The sequence below is a fragment of the Siphateles boraxobius genome, unplaced genomic scaffold (genome assembly GCF_051911475.1).
Source record: "Siphateles boraxobius isolate OS27281-9 unplaced genomic scaffold, OSU_SipBor_1 63, whole genome shotgun sequence".
Taxonomy (NCBI): domain Eukaryota; kingdom Metazoa; phylum Chordata; class Actinopteri; order Cypriniformes; family Leuciscidae; genus Siphateles; species Siphateles boraxobius.
The window spans coordinates 1,013,328-1,040,000 of NW_027509190.1; the positions used below are offsets into that span (position 1 = coordinate 1,013,328).

Genomic DNA, 26,673 nt, shown 5'->3' on the forward strand with positions numbered 1-26,673 from the left:
CCTCGTTGTGAATACAGCTGTTATTTTATAAGAGTATCTTTGTTTGTAAAGGTGAATGTTTCATCCTAATCTCTCACTATGCTTAAAATATATGTTAACAGTGCAGTAAGATGTAATGTGCAGTAGTATGGAGGACCAAACTTGCAATTAAAAATGAATGAATAAATAAATGAATAAATAGATAGATAAATAAATGTGATAATAGGAAAATAAATAAAGGAATAAACGACTTGATAAAATAAATATGATTCATTTTAATCAAATGTATTTTTGTATATTTTTCCCCTAATTTATAATTTTTTGCTTTTATATTTTAATGTATTTGTATAATTTTTAATTGTATTTATTTATTATTTTATTTATTTGTTTGTTCCATTTATTCTTATATTTATTTATGCATTCATTTATTTGTATATTTATTTATTCCAATATGTATTTATTTCCAGATTTATTTATTTTAATCTTTATTTATTTTTATTTTTATTTCTTTATTTTTATATCTATTCTTACATTTTTTTGATGTGCATGATAATTAGGTTGGTTGGTCTTGCTTACCAAATATAAATATTAATTAACAAATAAATAAAAGCAGAAAATAAATTAAGGGAAATAATACAAAAATTAGTTTGATAAAGAATAAATCATATTTATTTTATCAAGTCGTTTATTCCTTTATTTATTTTCCTATTATCAAATTTATCTTTTTATTTGTTTACATGTTTATTTATTAATTTAATTTCTGCGGGTTTGGTCCTCCTATAATGTAATTAATATCAGACACACACATATATTACATTTAAATTACAAACAAATATATATATGTGTACAATTTAATGGTATAATTTAACATTTTTAATTAGTTAACTTGTTAACTTTTTATATATACATATATAAATTTTTAAAGCAATTTAAATAATGAATATTAAATAATGCAAATTTAATAAACAGTACGTGCTCTAAGGCTGCATTTATTCAGTTAAGAAACAGTAATATTATAGAATATTATAGCATTGTAAAATAACTCTTTTATATATATCACTGAGGCTTTAGTATTAACTGTCTTATTTCATTTTGTTACTGTAAGTATTTAAATGCTTATGCTGAGACGCTAATGAATACATTCTGATTTCAGAACAGCATCATGAAGAAAACAGTGTTCTTCCCAGGGAAAGTCAAAGTGTCTTTCAGGAAAGGCCCATCAGGCCATTAACGCCGGGACCCATCAGAAGAGGCAAAAAGAATTAAAGACAACCCTTCACTGCAGGACAAGTCAACACCTCAAAGAGAAAATCTGGTCAAGTTGAAGGCCCGTTCTGTTGTGTTACATAGAGGAGGGGATGTCTCTGACAAGCAAGAGGTGTTGGGAGAATGCATTCTTCAGTTCGGCAAGTACAAGGGCAAGTCTTTCAAGTGGTTATTAGAGAATGATGGCAGCTATGCTTTGTACCTGTCCGATAAGGTTGAGGAAGAAGAACAGGCTGGGCAGTTCAACCCAGAGGGTCCATGCAAGGATAGCCTCATTTCCTTTCTTGAGTATTCAAGAAGCTTCAAGGAAATTGAAGATCTTAAACAGTATCTGTCTCAAAGGCCAGACGCAGTGCCTTTTTTGACAGAGGATGACAATACTGTTGGATTTGGATCCAGAGCACAAGACACTTGGAGGAAGATTTGGGATACCAGGGCAGACGGATATGCTTTCTTTATAATGAGGCAGAACTGTGTGCCAGGCAGCAAAATGTACAATTTGCAGCAGTATCTTTTAAAACAGCAGCAAAAACAGATGACCAAAAACACTCCTCCGATGCCCTCACCATCAGCTTCCGCTGCAAGACCACCTGTTCCTTCCATTACTGACTCTGATCAGCCTGGTGAGTTAATAAAATTCATGCAAGTTTGCTTATATTGATTCTTAAAGCCTGCCTAGCTACTGATGCATTTGTCATATTTTATAGTAATGGAGGAGGATGAAGAACTGGAGAGGATGATGCTTAGTATTTCTCCAACAAAATATCTCACACAGCTGAGTAAGTAAATCAAGTATCGTGTCATGTGTGTTATATATACCCATGTCAAATTCTTATAAAATTGGTATAAAATTGTACATACTGGAGAGAAACCATTCAAATTATAATGCTTATTTTTTAGGATCATCTGCAGCCACAGGATCCACAGTCTTATCTACAACAGGTTACTTTACACAACAGTTTTGGAGGCTTATTCGGTTACATACAGACTTATCTTACATTTCTGTTTTTTAATTATCTTATTTGTTGTTTTGGCACTGTTCTTGCCTGTTCGAAAAAACATGTTCTTTTGTTCTAACTACTGTTAAGGTTTGAATATACCAGTGGTGAGGGTGAGTGCACTTCATGAATTGTATGCATGCTATTTAAACTGTTTTTATTTGTTGTGAAAAAGTGGACTGTTTACTTACAGACATTTGAACATTATCAGAATGTGCATTACTAGAATAAATAACAAAATACATAGAATAAAATAATAAATAATGATTAGTCATTTAATGTAGTCAAGACAATCAAATACATATCATGTACATTCAGTGTTTTAATATGTTTTTAATTTCCTCCCTGTGCTTTTCCTTGCAGCTCTGCCGCAGCCTCCATCAACATCAGCTCCTGTGTGTAGGCCTTCTTCACAGGGTGAAGGCTTTATACCACCTCAAGCAGCACAATCAGCACCTACACCTGCACCAATGCCGTCTGCACTGACTGAAACCCCTGTTCCCAGCTACTTGAACAAAAAAAGTAAAGACAGTTAAACACACGAGCATTAAATGTGTTATACACGCATATATATATATATATATATATATATATATATATATATATATGCATTTATTTCCTTTGCTTTGTGTTCCGTGCAGTTCTGCCACAGCCTTCACCACCATCACATGCAGTCTCTAGTTCTCCCAATCCACCAGCTCCTGTGTGTAGACCTTCTTCACAGACTGATGGCTCTGTACCACCTCCTGCAGCACAATCAGCACCTACAGCTCCTGCATCAATGACGTCTGCACAGACGGAAGCACCTGTTACTAGCTACTTGCAAGATATTAGCCACTGGAACTGCTCTCTTCATCAAAGAATTTGGATGAAAACAGAGATGGAGTCCATGGGGCTCTGGCCAGGATCACACCCAGTAAGACACCTAATGAATATGGTCTCCTTGTTGCGCTATCCACCTCAGCCTGAGCTTATAGAGACAAACATGGGCCTTCCGTCACCAAAGTACTTCCAGCTCCATCCCTTTTTCATTTGGAAACCTGAGCACAGTATAAATGAAAGGCTTAGAAACAACTACATCCTGCCCTGACTCTACAGCTGTCCAAATCCTCATGTTGTGTCCTCAGGTGTGGGAAGACCCCGAGTGATCCTTGGCACTAGTGGGCAATATTACATCCTTGCTTCACGTCTGTGCTGTAAGGCATGTAAAAAATACTGGTTCGCTGATAAACCTCAGTGGGTGGACATGCTACCACAGCAATTCAGAAACATCTTGCCAACCTTCCTCACTCATAAGAAGGCAATCTGTACAACTGTGATGGATGAACTGAGGCGCTCTGGAAAATCCCCTTATGACAAGGCCAACCAGCTGTCTGAGGTGCTTCACCTTAAGTTTGAAAGAGCCCACCTTGCATACCTTCTCATTGTGCAGAACGTCAGGGATGCTGAAGCAGGGCTGTATGGCCAGAAAACCATCACAGGAGCATTGAGGAAGGATGACACACCTGCTTCGTTTGGGGGTTACGAAGATACTGATGGGTGGCATGGGGTGTCTGTGTCTGCACATTATCTGGTGGAGTGCCTGCTTCAGGAATATCACCGGCAAGAGGCAGCTCTCACTCAGCTCCTTCAAGGAACTTTTGGACAGGTGTTCAGATCAGATCACACACGCAAAGTTGCTAGAAAAGTGACCCTCTCATCTGGCACAATGTCATCCTACGCTGTGATGAACGAGAACTGGATGATCCTGTCCTGGGTGATGCTGCAGTCTGAGAGTGAGCAATCCTTGAGTTCAATGTACTGTGGGATGGCCAATCGCTACAGTGCTGCTAGCATACCCAAGGCCAAGTACCAGTGGGTGGACAGGTAAGAATAATCACATCTCATCACACATCACATCAAGATGTGTAAGCAAAGGTAATGAATACATTAAAATGAAAATGTATTTCCCTTTTATGTACTTAGGGACTGCTGTGCTGCTTTCAGAGTGATGGACCCAGGACCGTATGAGCACCAGCAGTGGGAAGCTTGGAGGACCACTGAAGCTACTGTGGCAGAGGTTACATCAGAAAACCTCAAGAATGTAAATGCCGCTTGCCAGAAGTACAATGAGGACATGGTGGTTAAACTAGACTTGTTTCACTGTATGCGGCGATTCACCAGGGAATGTGTTTCGGAGCACCATCCTCTGTATAGCTCGTTCTGCCAGTTCCTCTCTTCTGCCCGTAGTAGATCAGAGTGACCTGGAGAAACTGAGGAACGCATACAAGTTCTGTGGAATTGAGCCTGCTAATCCCACAAAGCAGCACATCAGAGCGCACTGCAGGACAAAAGTGCCACATCCTAGAGAGCTGGTCCAAAGAGTGGAAGAAGTACTTCACCATTTCCATCTTGCAAAGGATCCCAACAACATCTTCCTTTTTAAACCCTCGATGCTAAAATTTCGGTACAACTGAATCATGTCAAGGGTGAAGGAGCTGCTGTGCCCATCGGGATCCCTGTCAGAGGCACTTCACAGCAAGAGGGGTTTCATTTCCACCAGGCTCAGTGAGTAACGGGTAATCGCGTCTCTCCTGAGCTGTTCCAGGCGCAGGGTATGACTGGTGTCGCACGCTGGAATTATCAGCGGCTGGTGGACCTGAAGCAGCCTGGGCTTGTCTTACCTGGAGTGTTTGACCCTGTTTTGATGATGGAGTTAAACAGGGCATCTATAAGAGAGACTGGGTAACCCAAATATCCAGCCTTCCACATCTCCAGCTGGGACACAAGAGAGAGGTTTGGCCTACAATATGTGGAGCCAGGCTGTCGACCTGTGCCTCTTGACTTTGACAAACACAAAAGCAGGAAGACAGACCTAGGGATGCAAGAAGAGTCTTCATCTGGCACTGAGTTCTCATTTCCAACTCAGGTAAGCCTTTAAAGTTCTTTGATAACAAACTTTTTATTATAAAACAAATAGTTAATAATTCTCGCTCGCATATAACACTAATTTTGCTGAATTTCAGAAATGCTTAGAGGATTCCTCTTCTGCTGAGACCCCTCTTGCTCCTGAACCAGAGGCCACCCCCCAGACTCTCATTTTCAATGTTTTTCTACTCCGAGTGCTGTGACAGTGAAGGAACAAACATCTGAGGAGTTTCTTTTAGATGCAGGTAATTATATTATTCATACAGGCACCAATGTGTGTAATCTGTTTGCCTAATCTATGCACACAAAACAAATACTTCGTTTAATAATTTTGTGAATCTCTTTTAGAACTGCCAAGCACACCACCACTGCCTTTAGCTGCTTCTCCCTGTGCTGCTCGGACTGGACCCATTAAGACAGGCGGTCGAGTCTTTGTGTTGGACCATAACAGATGGACAGATCCAATGAGAAATGCCATTGATGGTTTGCTGGCCAAGCACCATGGGAGCAAGGACCTCCTGACAAAGGTGGATGGTGAATATGCTGCTATGGTACAGAGTGCCTGCACTGACCCAAGCAGCCTTTTGCACTCAACCACAAAGCAGCACATGAGCAGGTACATAAAAAACCTTGCTAAAAAAAAGAACACTAATGCTTCACTCAACACCAGCCCAGAAAAGCTCCTGGAGACACAGCAGTTATGGCAGCTTCTTCACTCAGGCAGTGAAACCATCAGTGTCCCAGTGACAGTACTGCCACCTGCCCCAGTCAATCCTCCCGCAAAGAGTGTTCCTGAGACTGTCTTTCTGGACCAGGCAGCGCTTGAGAAGATGGTGAAGGACATCATAGAGAAGCAGCAGGCAGTTCAGCAGCAACAACAACAGCATATGCTGCAAAAAAAGCACACTAGATCCTGTTTAGCCTGTGGTCAGCCTAATTCTCGATACATGGGTGATGGCACCTCAATACATTTCTTTTATCAAGGTGGTGATGTTAAATACTTCTACTGCTCCAAGAAAGTTTTTGACACATATTCCGCAGAGGGCCTGACCAACTTCAGAATGCCCTTTGAAGACTTTGCAGAGACTCCTTTTTTTCAGCGAGAACTGGAGTCCTCGAAGCAGAGAGGGGCAGAAAATAGGAGGGTGATTGAGGAGAGAAGCAAGAGAAAGTCAGTAATGGAGCATTCTACTGGTCGTCTGTGCAGATTCTGCCACCTACCACTGAAACAAGGACCCAACAGTCCTCATATTCACACTGGTTTCCCTGGAGTGGCAGGCAAATACATTTACTGTCCTGCTAAAGTGTTTTCCCTTTATCAGGCTAAGGGAATTAAATTTCATGGAAAGACTTTCAGCAGTCTCCATTCTATGAGGCTGAGAAGCAGAGGTGGATTGAGGAAAAGAAAAAATGACTTCACTGACAAATGACATGCCCAGACCTCAAATACTGTTTATAGCTCAAAGACATTCCTTGCACAATCTTATGCATATATGTATATACATATTATTGCACTTTTAATGTATATATATATATATTATTTTTTTAAATATTTAATTTATTTCCATTTGTTCATTAAAATACCAAAAGTATTGTATTTTATTGTATTTTAGTGTTTTTTTAAGTTCATTCATTGACTTGCATTATTTTATCTTGCTCAGATTTGAAAAACACTAAATGTTAAGCACTGGTACTATTATACTCTGTACATAATTGTTTAGTTTAAAATACTTTTTTTCTTGTTTTTTCCTGTTCTCCTCAACTTTAGATATTATTATTGCTGTTGTTTAATCTATAATCTATCATTTTAAATTGTTACATTTATTTCCATTGTTCATTAAAATCAAACAATTGTGTCCTTGTTTGCATTGTACTTTAGTGTTTTTAAAGTAAATTTTATTGACTTGCATTATTTTATCTTGCTCAGATGTGTAAACACTAAATGTTAATAACTGTTGTCATTAAACACTACATAATTATTTGATTTAAAAAAATCTTGTTTTTTTCCTATGTTCTCCACAGCTTTATATTTTATTATTATTATTATTAATGTTATTGTTGTTTAATCTATAAGTATTTAATACATTACCTTTTCAGTTTTACATAATAAAATGTATATTTCTGTACTATAAATAAAACGAGAAACTTACTATTTGGTGTTTACTGGTTATATTTCATATATATATTGGATTTCTGTACATAGTTAAACAAATATAATGTAAATATCTCAATGTAAAATGTAAAGGTCTAAAACATTATCAAAATGTTCTTTACAATTATTCACATTCAAATATTTTCTATATTAAAGAAAACTAAACCCTATTATAATATAAATGTTTATTAAGGTAGTTGCACATTTTGTACATTCTACACAACAACAAATCTTACACGTTTTATTCTATTTTTGTGCACAAAGTTAGTTTATTATATGTAAATCGTACTTAACATGAGTTTCTAATCATTTTTTAATCTAGATACACTTTATGGTAGTTGTGGTCGAGACGAGACTCGAACCTGTAATGTGTATTTTTTCAGGCCCGCCTCCCTGGAATTTCCTGCGTTCTTATTGGCTAGCAACGCTCTAAACCTACATGCGACTGGCCCCCGCGTGGAAGGCAGCTATGCTCACCACTATTGAAGACTGTTGGATGTAGACTGGAAGCCCTGTTCTGCGGTCAGCAAGAATTTTCGCAATACATTAGCAGCTGGCAGGTGCAGATGGACTGAAACTCTCTTTGTTTGGACCTGGCACTTAAAAAAATTGCATGAACTTATTGACTTGACCTACCAGGCACCATATTAAAAAACAAGGTCTCTAATTTAATAATGTAACACGTTTTATACAGACACTTCATATTTAAACGGTATTAGATTATTTTTTGCATTCACTGGCTTCTGTGAAGCGTTGAGCTAAAATGACGCATGACGCCGTTCCTGGAAGCCGCGCTGATCGGATACAACTACCTGTCTCTGCAACTCTTTGTTAGTATAGTGGAAAGTACCTCCGCCAGTCACGCGGAGACTGGGGTTCGATTCCCCGACGGGGAGATCCAGTCCTGTACTGCTGCCAAAAGACCTTAACAAATGTTTTGCTCCAGCAAACAAGTTGCAGGAGAAGTTGGCAAGGGGCCTCGGATGACTGTTTTAAAGACAGCTTGAGAAAAATGCAATGCGTTGGCCGGGAATCGAACGCATACAGCAAGAATGGACAGACCCAGGAATCGAACCCATAGCAAGAATGCTCGTAATCAAGGTCTTTAATTTACAAATGTGATACGATGGCCGGGAATCGAACCCGGGTCAACTGCTTGGAAGGCAGCTATGCTGACCACTATACCACCAACGCAAGACTGTTGGATGTAGACTGGAAGCCCTGTTCTGCGGTCAGCAATAATTTTCGCAATACTTTAGCAGCTGGCAGGTGCAGATGAACTGAAACTCTCTTTGTTTGGACCTGGCACTTAAAAAAATTGCATGAACTTATTGACCTGACCTACCAGGCACCATATTAAAAAACAAGGTCTCTAATTTAATAATGTAACACGTTTTATACAGACACTTCATATTTAAACGGTATTAGATTATTTTTTGCATTCACTGGCTTCTGTGAAGCGTTGAGCTAAAATGACGCATGACGCCGTTCCTGCAAGCAGCGCTGATCGGATACAACTACCTGTCTCTGCAACTCCTTGTTAGTATAGTGGAAAGTATCTCCGCCTGTCACACGGAGACTGGGGTTCGATTCCCCGACGGGGAGATTCAGTCCTTTACTGCTGCCAAAAGACCTTAACAAATGTTTTGCTCCAGCAAACAAGTTACAGGGAAGTTGGCAAGGGGCCCGGACGACTGTTTTAAAGACAGCTTGAGAAAAATGCAATGCGTTGGCCGGGAATCGAACCCATACAGCAAGAATGGACAGACCCAGGAATCGAACCCATAGCAAGAATGCTCGTAATCAAGGTCTTTAATTTACAAATGTGATGCGTTGGCCAGCAATCGATCCTGGGTCAACTGCTTGGAAGGCAGCTATGCTCACCACTATACCACCAACGCAAGACTGTTGGATGTAGACCTGAAGCCCTGTTCTGCGGTCAGCAATAATTTTCGCAATACTTTAGCAGCTGGCAGGTGCAGATGAACTGAAACTCTCTTTGTTTGGACCTGGCACTTAAAAAAATTGCATGAACTTATTGACCTGACCTACCAGGCACCATATTAAAAAAAAGGGTCTCTAATTTAATAATGTAACACTTTTTATACAGACACTTCATATTTAAACGGTATTAGATTATTTTTTGGATTCACTGGCTTCTGTGAAGCGTTGAGCTAAAATGACGCATGACGCTGTTCCTGGAAGCCGTGCTGATCGGATACAACTACCTGTCTCTGCAACTCTTTGTTAGTATAGTGGAAAGTATCTCCGCCTGTCACGCGGAGACTGGGGTTCGATTCCCCGACGGGGAGATCCAGTCCTGTACTGCTGCCAAAAGACCTTAACAAATGTTTTGCTCCAGCAAACGAGTTGCAGGAGAAGTTGGCAAGGGGCCTCGGACGACTGTTTTAAAGACAGGTTGAGAAAAATGCAATGCGTTGGCCGGGAATCAACGCATACAGCAAGAATGGACAGACCCAGGAATCGAACCCATAGCAAGAATGCTCGTAATCAAGGTCTTTAATTTACAAATGTGATACGTTGGCCGGGAATCGAACCCGGGTCAACTGCTTGGAAGGCAGCTATGCTCACCACTATACCACCAACGCAAGACTGTTGGATGTAGACCGGAAGCCCTGTTCTGCGGTCAGCAATAATTTTTGCAATACTTTAGCAGCTGGCAGGTGCAGATGAACTGAAACTCTCTTTGTTTGGACCTGGCACTTAAAAAAATTGCATGAACTTATTGACCTGACCTACCAGGCACCATATTAAAAAACAAGAGGTTAATGACACAATATCCTCAAAATCAGGAAATAATAGTACCCCAAACTAACACATACAAGACATAGAGTGCAGTCACCATCACACACACACATATTAGACACATATTTTAACTGTTCATTTTTAATGTTCGCTTTTCATTATATCATCTCTAAAAAGATTTAAATTTTAAGTAAGATTTTAAACTTCACATTTTACTGTAGCTTTTACCTAATTTTACATGGTCTCTTAACCAGTTTCAAAGCATGTCTGTTCATTATTCAGTTGATCTTAGAAAAGTCAGCTGGATTTTGGTTCATTATCACTATTTTGCTTCAGCTTGCTCTAGCAGGCCGATAACAGAAAGACAGACACAGTTACCATCCCTGCCTCCACTCAGACAGTCTCTCTCTCTCTAATGGCGCTTTTCCACTACACAGTACCAGCTCGCCTTGGCTCGGCTCGGCTCGACTCGACTCGCCTTTGTTTGGTTTTCCACTGTGTAAAAGTTGTACCTGTACCTGCTTTCGGGTACTTTTTTTCGTACCACCTCCGGCGAGGTTCTAAGCGAGCTAAGGCGATACTAAAATGTGACGTAATACAATGCCGACTGCTGATTGGTCAGAGAGAATCGTCACTATTCACTGCGTCATCATTGCACGCGGCAGACGGAGTATCCAGAATAACCAGAGAATAACCCCGCCATTTTTAAATAGTTTGCCCAGATATTCTAAACTTACTATTATGGCAACTCGGAAGAATACGCCGTGGTCAAACGAGGAGGTGCAGACTTTCCTATGTTTGGTTGCCGAAGAAAGGATCCAGCGAGAGCTAGATGGGGCAACGAGGAACGAAAAAGTTTATCAAGAAATCTCCGAACTGCTGTCCCCACATGGCTACAACAGGACTTTCCAGCAATGTAGGGAAAAGTTAAAAAAACTGAAAAGTGACTACAGAGCTGTAAAGGACCACAACGGCCGCAGTGGTTCAAACCGAAAAAGCTGGAAGTGGTACGAACAGATGGACGGTATCTACGGCCATAGACCACCGAGCAACGGGAGGGAGGGTGGACTTGACTCGGCCACCAGTTTGTTGGAGTCGCTGTTGGAGGATGGTAAGTGTTTAAAATTTACATTACATTAATCATGTAGGCGCACTCTGCTTGAGAGTTTTGTTTTCTGTAGGCTGGCTTTTGAAAAGCTGAAGCTCACTTATAACATCGAAGACTGTAAACTTGTGTCGCAGATAACAATTGCTGCTACCGCTAACTATCTGCCATTGCTATTTTCGTATTGTGTTGACTTTTGTATGATCTTTCTATCTAGATTCCTTTTCGACGAGCGAGAATGGTTCAGTGACTCCCACTGATGCCACGTCGGCACCGGAACCAGCGGCACCATCGACACCAACAAGATCAGCAGCGTCGACACCGAGACCCGCAGCAGCGTCGACACCGGCAACCGGTTAGTATAATTGGAGAAAAAGTAAACTCTTCTAGCCTGTTGTCTGTGAATCTGTACACACTTTTTAATATATCATTAATCGTATCAATAACTCATTAATATAACGTAAACGTACTTGAATAACAACAGGAAGCATTCCCAGTTATGGGAATGCAGGATTCATTAATAAACCTGTTCAGTATTTTTATAACTTTCCAGACGTACACCTATACTGTACACATGGTATTTTAAAGTTGACATTTACTAAAATAGATGTTTAATAAATACATTAAATACATTTACTCAGATGTTAAGTCGTTATATACTATATAAGTAATAGTAAGTTGTGGGCTTGTCTTTTTTTATGTAGAAGCTGTAATGATAATACATGTGAACAATTTACAACACACACAACCTTTGAATGAAACGTGACTTGTCCGTTTTTCTTTATAACTCATTCATTGTAATTATTTTTTTGGCCAGGACGGAGGAAACGAAAGAGGGAACAGGAGCATCTGACTGTCCTGAGGGAGATGCAGACATCGGACGTCGAGCAGCTGGAATTGAACCGGGCACAGCGGGAGCGCCATTTACAGATGGCACTCGATGATGCAGCACATGCCCGAGAACTAGAAGCGGCTTTAAGGAGAGAGGAGATGGCTGCAATGTCGTCCTTCAACCAGGCCTTTCTGGGAACCCTGAGCCAGCTTGTCCAGGCACTGAACCGGCGGGATGCTGTTCCACCGCCCCTGGACTGAAACCCCTTTGTTTATTTTAATTTAATGTTTGCACTACATGTAACATATGTATATAGTTGGATGTGTGAATTTATATTAATATTATATTTTTTTCTATTTGTATGCGTGTTTAAATAAAACCTTTTTGAAACTTATTACAAACAGTGTCTTTTTTCAGAATCAGAATCAGAATCAGAAAGAGCTTTATTGCCAAGTGTGCTTGCACACACAAGGAATTTGTTTTGGTGCTGAGGCTTCCAGTGGACATATACAAATACAACAAGAAACATGAAACATAATACTAAGTATCACTTAGTATAAGTATCACCTGAGTTGTAGGATATTGCACTAAACAGTGGGAGTATTGCACTTAAAGGCATATGCCTTGGGAGGTGTGTTAACTGTTCAGAAGGGAAATGGCCTGTGGGAAGAAACTGTTCCTGTGCCGAGATGTTCTTGTGGCCAGTGATCTGAGTCTCCGTCTTGACGGTAACAGTTCAAACAGGTGGTGTCCAGGGTGAGTGGAGTCAGTGATGATTTTACCTGCTCTCTTCCTCACTCTGGAAGAGTACAGGTCCTGGAGGGATGGCAGGGGGGCACCAATGATCCTCTCCGCTGTCCGGACTGTCCGTTGTAGTCTCCTGATGTCTGATTTGGTAGCTGAACCAAACCAGACAGTGATGGAAGTGCATAAGACAGACTCGATGACGGCTGAGTAGAACTGAATCAGCAGCTCCTGTGGCAAGTTGAACTTCCTCAGCTGGCGAAGGAAGTACAGTCTCTGTTGGGCTTTTTTTACAATGGAGTCAATGTGATTGTCCCACTTCAGGTCCTGAGAGATGATAGTGCCCAGGAACCTGAATGACTCCACTGCTTCCACAGTGCTGTTCATGATGGTGAGTGGGGGGAGTGCTGGGCTGTTCCTCCTGAAGTCCACGATCATCTCCACTGTTTTGAGCGTGTTCAGCTCAAGGTTGTTGTAACTGCACCAGACAGCCAGCTGTTCAACCTCCAGTCTGTAAGCAGACTCGTCACCGTTCCGGATGAGACCGATGACAGTGGTGTCGTCGGCAAATTTCAGGAGCTTGACAGTGGGGTCTTTAGAAGTGCAGTCATTAGTGTACAGGGAGAAGAGCAGTGGGGAGAGAACGCACCCTTGAGGGGCGCCAGTGCTGGTGGTGAGAGTCCTGGATTTGTGTTTCCCCAGTCTCACTCGCTGCTGCCGGTCCGTCAGGAAGCTGGAGATCCACTGACAGATCGAGGATGGTATGGAGAGCTGGGTCAGTTTGGCTGTGAGAAGATCAGGCATGATGGTATTGAAGGCAGAACTGAAGTCCACAAAGAGGATCCTTGCATAAGTCCCAGGTCTGTCGAGATGTTGCAGGATATAATGCAGTCCCATGTTGACTGCATCATCCACAGACCTGTTTGCTCTGTAAGCAAACTGAAAGGGATCCAGCAGGGGTCCAGTGATGTCCTTCAGGTGGGCCAACACCAGTCTTTCAAACGACTTCATGACCACAGACGTGAGAGCGACAGGTCTGTAGTCATTAAGTCCAGTGATTTTGGTTTTTTTGGGGACAGGAATGATAGTGGAGCGTTTGAAGCAGCAGGGAACTTCACACTGCTCCAATGATCTATTGAAGATCTGTGTGAAGACCGGGGCCAGTTGGTCAGCACAGGCTTTTAAACAAGCAGATGAGATGCCGTCTGGGCCTGAGGCTTTCCTAGTCTTCTGTTTTTTGAAGACTCGGCTCACGTCCTCCACACAGACCTTAAGCTCAGGTTGGATGGCAGGAGGGGGGAGTGGGATTGCAGGAGGTGATGGTGAATGTGTGAAGTGCAGGTTAGAGCCGGTGTGTGGTGTGAATGAGGGCTTTTCAAACCTGCAATAAAATGAATTTAAATCGTCAGCCAGGTGTTGATTGTCCACAGATCGGGGGGATGGTGACTTGTAGTTGGTGATGTTCCTCAGGCCATTCCAGACTGATAATGGGTCGTTGGATGAAAACTGGTTTTTCAGTTTTTCAGAGTAGTTCCTTTTAGCAACTCTGATCTCCTTTGTCAGTCTGTTTCTGGCCTGGTTATACAAGATTTTATCCCCACTTCTGTAAGCATCCTCTTTGGCATGACGAAGGTGTTTGAGTTTCCCAGTAAACCATGGTTTATCATTAGTAAATGATAAGAATGTCCTGGTAGGAATGCATGTATCCTCACAGAAACTTATATATGATGTTACAGTATCTGTGAGCTCATCCAGATCGTATGATCATCCAGATCATTATGTATTTTTTGGATGGTTTGCCTTTTTACAAGGGTTTAAACAAGTATTTTCAGATTTTATACTGTGATAACCTTTAATGAAAAACAGTAGAGACAACATATTTAATGATAATGTATTTATTTAGCAATTAAAATAACGCATCAGACCCTCCCGTACATGTCTGCCCTCCTCCTCAACACCCTGTGCCACTGGCACCACAGGCTCTGCTGCTGCAGGTGCATCCCAGTCATCGTCATAGTCCTCTCCATGACTCTCACAAAGGTTATGCAAAGCACAGCAAGTAAGAATCATAGATTTCACGATTGTAACATCACAGTCATTTCTTTTCATGAGGCAACGCCACCTTCCCTTCAGTCTACCAAAAGCGTTTTCAACCACTACCCGTGCTCGACATATTTTCTTGTTGTAGATCTGCTGTTCTACTGTCAGCCGTCCAGTGTCAGTGAATGGCTTTAGGAGCCAGTTCTGCAGGGGATAGGCAGAATCTCCCAGGATGTAGTAGGCAACATTCACCCCACCAATATTCCTGGTGTAAGCTGGAAAGTGGTTGCCACGGCTGGCCAACTCCCACAATGTGGACAGTCTTAAAACACGAGCATCATGCAAGCTGCCAGGCAGTCCTGCAAACACGTTCCAGAACAGTCCTTTTCCATCTACAACACCTTGAAGGACCTTGTCTCTCCATCACTGGACGCAGTTTGTTGTACAAATATATGAATGTTTCTTCCGACATTCTGAAGTTCTGAACCCACTGCGCGTTTGTGAAACCAGGAACAATAACATCCCACCACTCGGTAGCTCGGTTGAAAGCCCAAACAGACGGTTTGCCGCGGCGACTTTGCAAAGCTAAACAGATCTGAAACACATAAACCATGCACATTTTAGTACGTAATACTGGTAGCTATAAAGTTGATTAAATACTTTGCATATAGTATAGTATTTACACATATGCAAACGTTAGCTATGTTAGCATAACTTACCCTCTTGCGTCGGCTTTGAACAACCGGATTCGTCTCGTAGTCTGAACTCTGTAGTAATTCCCAAACTCTCCTGTTTTTTTCAGCAGTGTTTCGTTTTTCTGCCCTCAGCCTCTCATGAAACAACGTTTGTCTTCTTGCTGTGAGAAACAGCCACATCCCGAGGATCAAAAACAGCATATACTCGATTTCCCCCATTGTCCTGTGTGTGTGGGTAGCGGATGTGTGTCGCGTATAAGAATACGTCACGGCAGTTTCCTGCGGCTTCGCTATGACTACCGGGTACTATTTGTGGCGGTACTATCTGCAATGGAAAACGGAGCGAAAAGCGAGCCGAGTCGAGGCGAGCCGAGGCGAGTCGAGCCGAGTCGAGCTGGTACTGGTAATGGAAAAGCGCCATAAACAAATAATCTTTTCAACAGCCTCCTAAGACTGTAATTTAGACAAAATGTAATATTAAATTTATTACATTAACCTTTTACCATTCACCTTTGTTATCCAGACTCTTCTCAAACCTACAAAAGCCTGTCTTCATCTTTAGCCACCACCATGCCTAACGACCTTCAGGAGTTAAAACTATGTTATAGACATATTAGCTCAACATTAACTCTTCTATACATTTTACTTGCCCATATGGCAACCAACATCATGTCCCTCATATAATTAAGTTTTGTTACTGTCTCCGCAGCAAATAATGGCAATCAACTCATGGAATCAGCTGGCTCCTGAAAGCCCACTCCCGTTAGCTATTTATCTTTAATTTTCTTCTCTTCAGGGTGTCGTCCCCTGGCATAGTTGCAGACACTTGTCACAATGAAAAACAAGCCATACAATCAATGCGGTTTCTGGTGAGTGGTATAGAGGAACTCACATTTCTGGGTCAGACTGCCGTAACATTAATTTTAACCTCACAGCGCATCTCACTTCTCAATGCTCTGCTGACCCCGGTGGCCTCCAGTAATCAGCGCTCAACTCTCATACCTTTCTCACAAATAACACCTCCATCCGGAGGTGCCCAATGTTCGTGACCCCCTGCGTTAGGCTGTCCCCTGGCCAGGAAGATCATCCCGTCATTGAGTAGCCACTCGTACACACGTACACACTGGTGACCGCTCTTTCCCAATACAATCAGTTTTCTTCAACAGAACTCAGCTGTTTTCTGGAGCTTAGGAAAGGCACGTTCAAGAGTCACCAGAGCCATTCCGATTGCCTAATAGTGTTCACAGGGAGACAGGTTAATAACAACAGTATTTAATCACTTAAATCCATTAACTATCTTAAAAGCAGCAACCTAGCTACTTAGACTATACTCAGTGAATTTAGATCACAGCCGTACATTCAGTGTACTTCATCTGTAGCCGGAGCCATCGGTCCTGAATGGTGGAGACTAAATGAGACAAAGTTGTTACTGGTCCTAAAATACGCTAATCAAAATGTCACCTCTATCGTTTAAGGTCTGTATTATTTTAAAGACTTCTTTAAAGTAATTCAGTTTTACTTTTAACATTTTTAACATTTAAATACAAATTGCCCTCTGAATGGTAATGATTTCTTTTAACATCTCTGTGTCTATGGTTTTCAACTGAAACACTGTGCTTTACTATAAATAGCTTATTATCACTTATGACACAGGCTCAGATAACAGCTTTTAGCTGACATTGAATGAGAGAGAGGCATTCAAGACTGGTACACTGCTCTCTCATATACTTCTAACATCAAACTTTTATCTACCATCTTTTAACTCTATCCCAGCTTAAGGCATCTTTGCCAGAAATTACATGTGTTTTCAAATAAACATAGTTTTACAGTTGTCTTTTGCCCACGTCAGGGAATCTAGACATTACAAATTTCCATTCAGATTGAGTCTCTGTCGCACTGGCTGTTTCAGCCACAGCACACATCAGATTTAGATAAGCGAACTGTTTCATTACAGCCAATAGCAGACTTATCTTTTGAAAGCAAAACATCAGCTTCTAGCTCTTTCATGGTCAACTTTTCAAGCTGTTTGTTTAATCAGATGCCTTTCTACACATTTTACATTTAGCAACTGTTAATTCAGTAGCCTACTACTTCTGCTTATTTGTTCTTACATAAAAATAATTATTCTAGTTCTCAATAACGTTTCACATTTCTCAATCTCAATTTTAATTGTCAAGTTCTCAACCATAGTTTAATATTTGACTTTAGTTTTCTCTTGGAGTTTATCAATCTCCAATTAGGATTCACACTATAAGTTTGACGAGGCAAGCACTCTCTGCTTGTGATACTTTTGCAGTTATTGTAAATCATCTGTGAGATTAGTCTCTCTATATCATCTAAAACCTTTTTAAAATGTTTAATTACAACACAATCATCCTTTTAGTTACTTTGATATATTTTGCAACTCACATCTGTTGGAGTCATTAATTTTACATCAACCTGTATTCATCAATTCACTTATAAAAATTACTATTATAGAAATTACTATTATAGATATTTTCTTCAAAAGGATTCACTTTAAGACTTCAATCTTTTGACCTTTTTATCTCTTATTTCTCAGACGAAAAATGTCACTGTCGTCATTTAAACACTGATCTACTTTCAAACCAATATTATTACCAAAAATGTGTTGTCATTTTATCACATTTTAAACACCTTCTCGGTGGGCATTTACAGTTACGTATTAAATGGTCCTGATGACCACCATTAAAACACTCTCGGCTCCAACTTACTGCACACCCTTGAAGCAGTGTGTCCCATTCAGGAATCCAAACCGAGCTGATAAGCAGTTCTCTGTATTCTTTTACAGTCCAGCAGTGGCTGATTTAATCATAATAGCCCAATCATAATCTTCATCATTATTATTGGCAGAACATTAATTGTCATAAGCTGCAAAATATTCTAAGTTGTTTTCACAAAGTGTCTGTTTAACTTTAGTCACACTTGTCCAAGGAAATGATCTTCGACCCATAATTTAATATACTTGCTTTTTGTAATCATCGTAAGCAATACAAGGCTCAACATTTTAATTTTTCAGTTTCTTTGTTTGTTTGTAGCCAGTCAAGTTGTTGTTTAAATTTCCAAACAGAAGCAAAACTTATCAAGACAACCATTTACTTAATAATTTCTGCAAATTTCTCTGAAGTGAGGGCTTCAGAGCACAGCTGCTTACAGCGTTCGCTCTTTTCTGTCTCACTATTAGTTTCAGGACTGTTCAGGTTACTGATCAAGTTACTCAGTTTGTCTGCCATATCTTAATAACAGTTCAAACTCACCTGAAGTCATTGCAGAAATGGAGGCGGCGATCTTTGAACAACACAGCTTGGCTTCTCCGTGATGAAACTGCAGAGTATACTCCAAAATCACAGTTACATATACTGGTCCATGCCAATTTGGGTCACAACTTTTTTTTTCTTTTTTTTTTCTCTCTCGGGATCGTTCCTGATGCATCCCTGGCAAACAACCCTATTTTTGTTGGTATCCCTAACTGCCTGATTCACTAAATTCGGGGATCCCCTATCTGAGATGGAAGAGATTGAGCAGGTTTACGGTGCCACTGGACCTCCCGTCCAGGGACGTACTCTGCTGGGGTGGTGCTACACCATTAATGCCCAGCGGGGCCCACACAGAGCACGCTTCGCTTGCGCTGTCTGCTGCCGTTACCCTTAACGACGCTCTCAGCGACTTCTTATCCTCTCAGCAGTAGGCCTACAACTTACTCCTTCACTCGCCTCATCGGAGTGAAGGCTACTTACTCCTCCACTCGCCTCATCGGAGTGAAGGCTCTCCCGCTCTCCTTCAAAATCTCTTCCAGTCTGACAGCCCTAACAATTAATAAAAGCTTACTACCTTGTGTGTTGATTTGCCAGAGATGTCACCACGGAATGATTGCCCGCCGCATCCTCCACCAAACTGTAAGGGGTATACAGTTAAAGACCCAGAACCAGATATGAAGAATGAAGACCCAGAGTCAGAATTATAAAAAATTAAAGAAAATATTTACTGAAGATAGTTTGCAGTTTCATCAGCAGAAGTCAGCTTCAATACTCGCACAGGAGTTCGTAGGCCGCCCCGCTTACAGTTACAAAGATCACAGCAGTTATACGATTTCCAAGGTCTAAGCTACGTCATTGCTTACAGGATGAATGATTCTCATTGGCTATGAAATAGATAAACACAGTAATTTTCCACACATATACAGATAGACTGAAGCATATCTCCATCGATTACGCAGCTGAAGTTAGGCACGTCATGACCTTCCAGGTCGCAGATTTGGGTTGCTGGGCGCCAGCATGTCCAGAACAACAACTCAGTCAATCTCCAATAATGCCAGTGGTTCCTTAACCTGTAACCAAGAAGACTAACACACACACACCGACACACAGCTTTTCCAAGGTTGGATTTGGCCAGGCTCTCACTATAAACAGGAGAGTCCTCTCAAAACATCAAGATAATGCGTTCTTTCTCTCAAGGATAGCTAAACTTTAGTCTAACTGGAAAGAAAGGCTTTAACAAAGAAATGGCCCCTTAAACGATTGGCTTCAATGACCCCTATATGTTTTAACACATTGAAGACCTTTCTCAAACACAATACAAGTCAAGTCAAGTCAAGTCATCCTCATTTATATAGCGCTTTTAACAATGTAGATTGTTTCAAAGCAGCTTTACAGAGATAAAGATATAATTTAAGGTAACAGAGATTGGTTTGGTTTTATAGTGGCTCTTGAAAAATGTTTTTTTCCAGCTAAAGTTAGTTTTGACTGATTCACTTCCATCTAAATGATAGTTTGTTATTAAGGGTAACCTTCTTTCTCTCAAGGATAGCTAAACTTTAGTCTAACTGGAAAGAAAGGCTTTAACAAAGAAATGGCCCCTTAAACGATTGGCTTCAATGACCCCTATATGTTTAAACACATTGAAGACCTTTCTCAAACACAAAACAAGTCCCTATTTCATTTCTGGAAGCTGTGTTAAATAAGCAAGCACTGCATTCAGATATCAAATACAGACATTAAAGAATACATGAAAAGAACATTTCAGTAATCACACTGGTAACTTATATAAATAAAGTAAAATCTCCAGAGAAGTCATTCAATTCATTTGATATTTAGAAGGAAAAATATTGATTAATACCTTAATTATAATCAATCATTACATATACATTGAAGCAGCAGTGGATTCCAATCCACCCCCTTCATCTTGCAGCGGAAGCTGATGGTGAGGGCATCGGAGGAGTGTTTTTGGTCATCTGTTTTTGCTGCTGTTTTAAAAGATACTGCTGCAAATTGTACATTTTGCTGCCTGGCACACACTTCTGCCTCATTATAAAGAAAGCATTTCCGTCTGCCCTGGTATCCCAAATCTTCCTCCAAGTGTCTTGTGCTCTGGATCCAAATCCAACAGTATTGTCATCCTCTGTCAAAACTGGCACTGGATCTGGCCTTTGAGACAGATACTGTTTAAGATCTTCAATTTCCTTGAAGCTTCTTGAATACTCAAGAAAGGAAATGAGGCTATCCTTGCATGGACCCTCTGGGTTGCACTGCCCAGCCTGTTCTTCTTCCTCAACCTTATCGGACAGGTACAAAGCATAGCTGACATCATTCTCTAATAACAACTTGAAAGACTTGCCCTTGTACTTGCCGAACTGAAGAATGCATTCTCCCAACACCTCTTGCTTGTCAGAGACATCCCCTCCTCTATGTAACACAAGAGAACGGGCGTTCAACTTGACCAGATCTTCTCTTTGAGGTGTTGACTTGTCCTGCAGTGAAGGGTTGTCTTTAATTCTTTTTGCCTCTTCTGATGGGTCCCGGCGTAAATGGCCCGACGGGCCTTTCCTGAAAGACACTTTGACTTTCCCTGGGAAGAACACTGTTTTCTTCATGATGCTGTTCTGAAATCAGAATGTATTCATTAGTGTCTCAGCATAAGCATTTAAATACTTACAGTAACAAAATGAAATAAGACAGTTAATACTAAAGCATCAGTGATATACATAAAAGAGTTATTTTACAATGCTATAATATTCCATAATATTACTGTTTCTTAACTGAATAAATGCAGCCTTAGAGCACGTACTGTTTATTAAATTTGCATTATTTAATATTCATTATTTAAATTGCTTTAAAAATGTATATATGTATATATAAAAAGTTAACAAGTTAACTAATTAAAAACGTTAAATTATACCATTAAATTGTACACATATATATATATATATTTGTTTCTAATTTAAATGTAATATATGTGTGTGTCTGATATTAATTACATTATAGGTGTCACAGTCCTCGTCTGCACCTGTCTGTCCTTGTCTGCACTACACTTCCCAGCATCCCCTGTCATCATCACCTGCACCTGCGCCTCATCACCCTCATCATCATCATCACCGTCACCTGTTGCCCTTGTCATTATCTGTGTATTTAAGTTCCCCTCTCACGCTTGTCTTTGCTGGTTATTGTTTGTGCACTAGCACACTGTTCTGTTTGTTTGGGTATTTACTTATTGGAATAAAACCTTTGCTATTTTGTAACTTCGCCTACCTTCATCTTCTTCATCCACCCGAGGACGTGACAGAATAACCAGCCCAACAAGGAGTCAGCATGGGAATTCTTCTCTACCCGGTTTACCCAGCTCACTCTCTACTCACCACTTTCCAAAATGGATTGTCTATAGAGGATTACATCGCCGAGTTCCTGGAACTCTCTGCTGGGGTAAGCTGGTCAGATGATGTCTTTAAAACTGTCTTTTGGTTGGGCTTAGACAGTCATCTGTACCAGCAAGCCCCAGCAGCAGCTTTTCCAGGAACCTTTGCCAGTTACCTAGATCATGTGCTGTGGTTGTGTGGCTCAACCTTCACCATTGGTGAGGTGGATGACATTGCCACACAATCACCGTCTCCAGCCATCTCCATCACGCCCACCATCAAACCAGCCACCGGATCGGTATATGGACGTCCAGGACTGGTTTCCTGCATCGCCGATCCCCCACTTATATCAGCACGTGCTGCCAGGAAGGCCATAGTCCCAGAGACCGTCCAGCCAGAGACCGTCCAGCCAGAGACCGTCCAGCCAGAGACCGTCCAGCCAGAGACCGTCCAGCCAGAGACCGTCCAGCCAGAGACCGTCCAGCCAGAGACCGTCCAGCCAGAGACCGTCCAGCCAGAGACCGTCCAGCCAGAGACCGTCCAGCCAGAGACCGTCCAGCCAGAGACCGTCCAGCCAGAGACCGTCCAGCCAGAGACCGTCCAGCCAGAGACCGTCCAGCCAGCTCTGGATGACGCAGTGCTACTTGTGGGATCCATGGCTGTTGTGTGTGTGTGGGCAGCACACACATTCATTTCAGCCCATGAACCCAGCCCTGAGCTTCCTTCGCCGCTGGTCCCGTCCAGCCCTGAGCTTCCTTCGCCGCTGGTCCCGTCCAGCCCTGAGCTTCCTTCGCCGCTGGTCCCGTCCAGCCCTGAGCTTCCTTCGCCGCTGGTCCCGTCCAGCCCTGAGCTTCCTTCGCCGCTGGTCCCGTCCAGCCCTGAGCTTCCTTCGCCGCTGGTCCCGTCCAGCCCTGAGCTTCCTTCGCCGCTGGTCCCGTCCAGCCCTGAGCTTCCTTCGCCGCTGGTCCCGTCCAGCCCTGAGCTTCCTTCGCCGCTGGTCCCGTCCAGCCCTGAGCTTCCTTCGCCGCTGGTCCCGTCCAGCCCTGAGCTTCCTTCGCCGCTGGTCCCGTCCAGCCCTGAGCTTCCTTCGCCGCTGGTCCCGTCCAGCCCTGAGCTTCCTTCGCCGCTGGTCCCGTCCAGCCCTGAGCTTCCTTCGCCGCTGGTCCCGTCCAGCCCTGAGCTTCCTTTGCCGCTGGTCCAGTCCAGCCCTGAGCTTCCTTTGCCGCTGGTCCAGTCCAGCCCTGAGCTTCCTTTGCCGCTGGTCCAGTCCAGCCCTGAGCTTCCTTTGCCGCTGGTCCAGTCCAGCCCTGAGCTTCCTTCGCCGCTGGTCCCGTCCAGCCCAGAGACCTCTTCGCCGCTGGTCCCGTCCAGCCCAGAGACCCCTTCACCGCTGGTCCCGTCCAGCCCAGAGACCCCTTCACCGCTGGTCCCGTCCAGCCCAGAGACCCCTTCACCGCTGGTCCCGTCCAGCCCAGAGACCCCTTCACCGCTGGTTCCGTCCAGCCCAGAGACTGGTAATGACTCTGTCACTCTCCCCTTTAATTTTTTTGGGGGGGGCCATAGGCCCTCGCCGTGGCCGCCCGAAGGGTCCTCACCGCCATGGCCGCCCGAAGGGTCTTCACCGCCATGGCCGCCCGAAGGGTCCCCACCGCCCTGGATGCCCGAGGGGCCGACAGCTCCACCCTGGACGCCCGAGGTTTCGTCTGCTCAGCCACGCCCACGTCCTGCTCCGCCCTGGACACGCCCACGTCCTGCTCCGCCCTGGCCACGCCCAAGTCCTGCTCCGCCCTGGCCACGCCCAAGTCCTGCTCCGCCATGGCCACGCCCAAGTCCTGCTCCGCCATGGCCACGCCCAAGTCCTGCTCCGCCATGGCCACGCCCAAGTCCTGCTCCGCCATGGCCACGCCCAAGTCCTGCTCCGCCATGGCCACGCCCACGTCCTGCTCCGCCATGGCCGCCTGGTCCATCCTGGAGTCCATCCTCCTGTACCCGGTCCGCCTTCCCGTTACAGACTCCAGGATGCCTACCGGGAGGGGGGAGTAATGTCACAGTCCTCGTCTGCACCTGTCTGTCCTTGTCTGCACTACACTTCCCAGCATCCCCTGTCATCATCACCTGCACCTGCGCCTCATCACCCTCATCATCATCATCACCGTCACCTGTTGCCCTTGTCATTATCTGTGTATTTAAGTTCCCCTCTCACGCTTGTCTTTGCTGGTTATTGTTTGTGCACTAGCACACTGTTCTGTTTGTTTGGGTATTTACTTATTGGAATAAAACCTTTGCTATTTTGTAACTTCGCCTACCTTCATTTTCTTCATCCACCCGAGGACGTGACAATAGGAGGACCAAACCCGCAGAAATTAAAAATTAATAAATAAACATGTAAACAAATAAAAAGAGAAATTTGATAATAGGAAAATAAATAAAGGAATAAACGACTTGATAAAATAAATATGATTTATTCTTTATCAAACTAATTTTTGTATTATTTCCCTTAATTTATTTTCTGCTTTTATTTATTTGTTAATTAATATTTATATTTGGTCAGCAAGACCAACCAACCTAATTATCATGCACATCAAAAAAATGTAAGAATAGATATAAAACTAAAGACAGAAAATTAAAAATAAATAAAGATTAAAATAAATAAATCTGGAAATAAATACATATTGGAATAAATAAATAAACAAATAAATGAATGCATAAATAAATATAAGAATAAATGGAACAAACAAATAAATAAAATAATAAATAAATACAATTAAAAATAATACAAATACATTAAAATATAAAAGCAAAAAATTATAAATTAGGGGAAGAATATACAAAAATACATTTGATTAAAATGAATCATGTTTATTTTATCAAGTCTTTTATTCCTTTATTTATTTTCCTATTATCACATTTATTTATCTATCTATTTATTAATTCATTTATTGATTCATTTTTAATTGCAGGTTTGGTCCTCCATACTACTGCACATTACATCTTACTGCACTGTTAACATATATTTTAAGCATATATTTAACAGAATAAATTAGTGACGGAATAATGTTCTTTGACTTGTTAGGTGTACTGTTTCTTATCGTCACAATCCATTCAACACGATAACAATACGATTACATGACAATATACATGCAATTTAAATGATACAAATATTTGAATAATAATGTATATGCGGTCACCTGAGGGAAAATGTGTCTGCAATTTGCATACCCTTTGGTAAATGTATTTCATGAACAATGCTCACCTAACAAGTCAAATAACATTATTCCGTCACTAATTTATTCTGTTAAATTCATATTCAGTCAGTATAGTTCTGACAGCATGACTTAAGTATTACTTCATTCATTTACTCATTTATAATCATCCAGTCATAATGCAGCTCCTTCTTTAAAGATCTTCTAACATCTAAATAATGAATTAAATCAGCTCATCTTCATCTTCAAGTCCACATGGGTGTCCTAGCAGAGTAACAACATGTATTGTGCACATGAACCCAAAATTAAATGCCACTTCGGTTGATATTTTGTAATAAAAGGCAAGAACATTCAAACAAATGTCCAAACACATTTTTCGGTCACTTCATTTGAAATAGTATATGTATAAAGACCATTAACTTACTTGTAAAGAATGCGGGCTCTTTTCCAGGCAGGGGTAGTGTGGAACTATGTGTAGGATGAGGTGCAGTCGGTCTCAAAGATAGATTCTGTGAAATTCTATCTCCAAACCGAGAGTCTAAAGGGGAAATCTCTCCTTTATTACTTTTAACCTCTGTAAAAAGCAAGAAAGAGTAGAATAGTGAGAAAGCAAACATAGTTATTTTTTCTACTGCTGCTGAATCATTTACAAATTTGGTAACTATCATGCGGTAATTGTCAAAATTCCTGTCGATTTGGGATGGGCCACAGTTGCTAAAGTTCACTCACGTGTCTGCCTTTTAATTTTATTCTTAAAGCGAGTTCCTAGAATTTCACACAATAAATGTATATATTCACACTATATACTAGAATTACATCTCTTGTGCCTTAATTTCAAAGGCAACATAAGTAATTTTCAAATAACTAAAATAACTTCAAAACAATAATAAAACATTAATTATACGCTGTATATTTTCTAATCGCTAGGTGTCAGTACACTCACTGGCTGTTACCTAGAGTGCCGTGGGCTTGCTATTTGTTCCAAACAACATGGCTTTTGACGCAAGTTTACAGTAACAATAAAAGCATGTGAAGATGCTTTCCAGCATTGACAGCATGCGCCTGCTTTAGTTTGTAACCTTCTGGAGGCCTAGCTTAAACTTTATAAAAGGAAAAAAAGTCACTGTTACAGGATTACCCTTGTAAAGAGTTATGTTGGTAAGAAACAGTTTTGTCTACAAGCTAAAGGTGACAACGCCCCTTTGTAGTCTGGGACATGTCGGGTAGACCGGTAGCTCGCTGTGATCGTATAGTGGTTAGTACTCTGCGTTGTGGCCGCAGCAACCCCGGTTCGAATCCGGTGAGTTTTCTGGGTGCCATTGAAATTGAGCTCCATGTCA

At 41.7% G+C, this 26,673-nt stretch overlaps 2 non-coding genes across 2 annotated transcripts; both read right to left on the bottom strand.

Moving 5' to 3' along the window:
• Positions 1-8,424: 8,424 nt before the first annotated feature.
• trnag-ucc (transfer RNA glycine (anticodon UCC)) lies at positions 8,425-8,496 on the bottom strand. Its single transcript has one exon. It is a non-coding gene; the product is annotated as a tRNA-Gly (tRNA).
• Positions 8,497-9,839: 1,343 nt separating this feature from the next.
• On the bottom strand, positions 9,840-9,911 carry trnag-ucc (transfer RNA glycine (anticodon UCC)). Its single transcript has one exon. It is a non-coding gene; the product is annotated as a tRNA-Gly (tRNA).
• Positions 9,912-26,673: the final 16,762 nt, after the last annotated feature.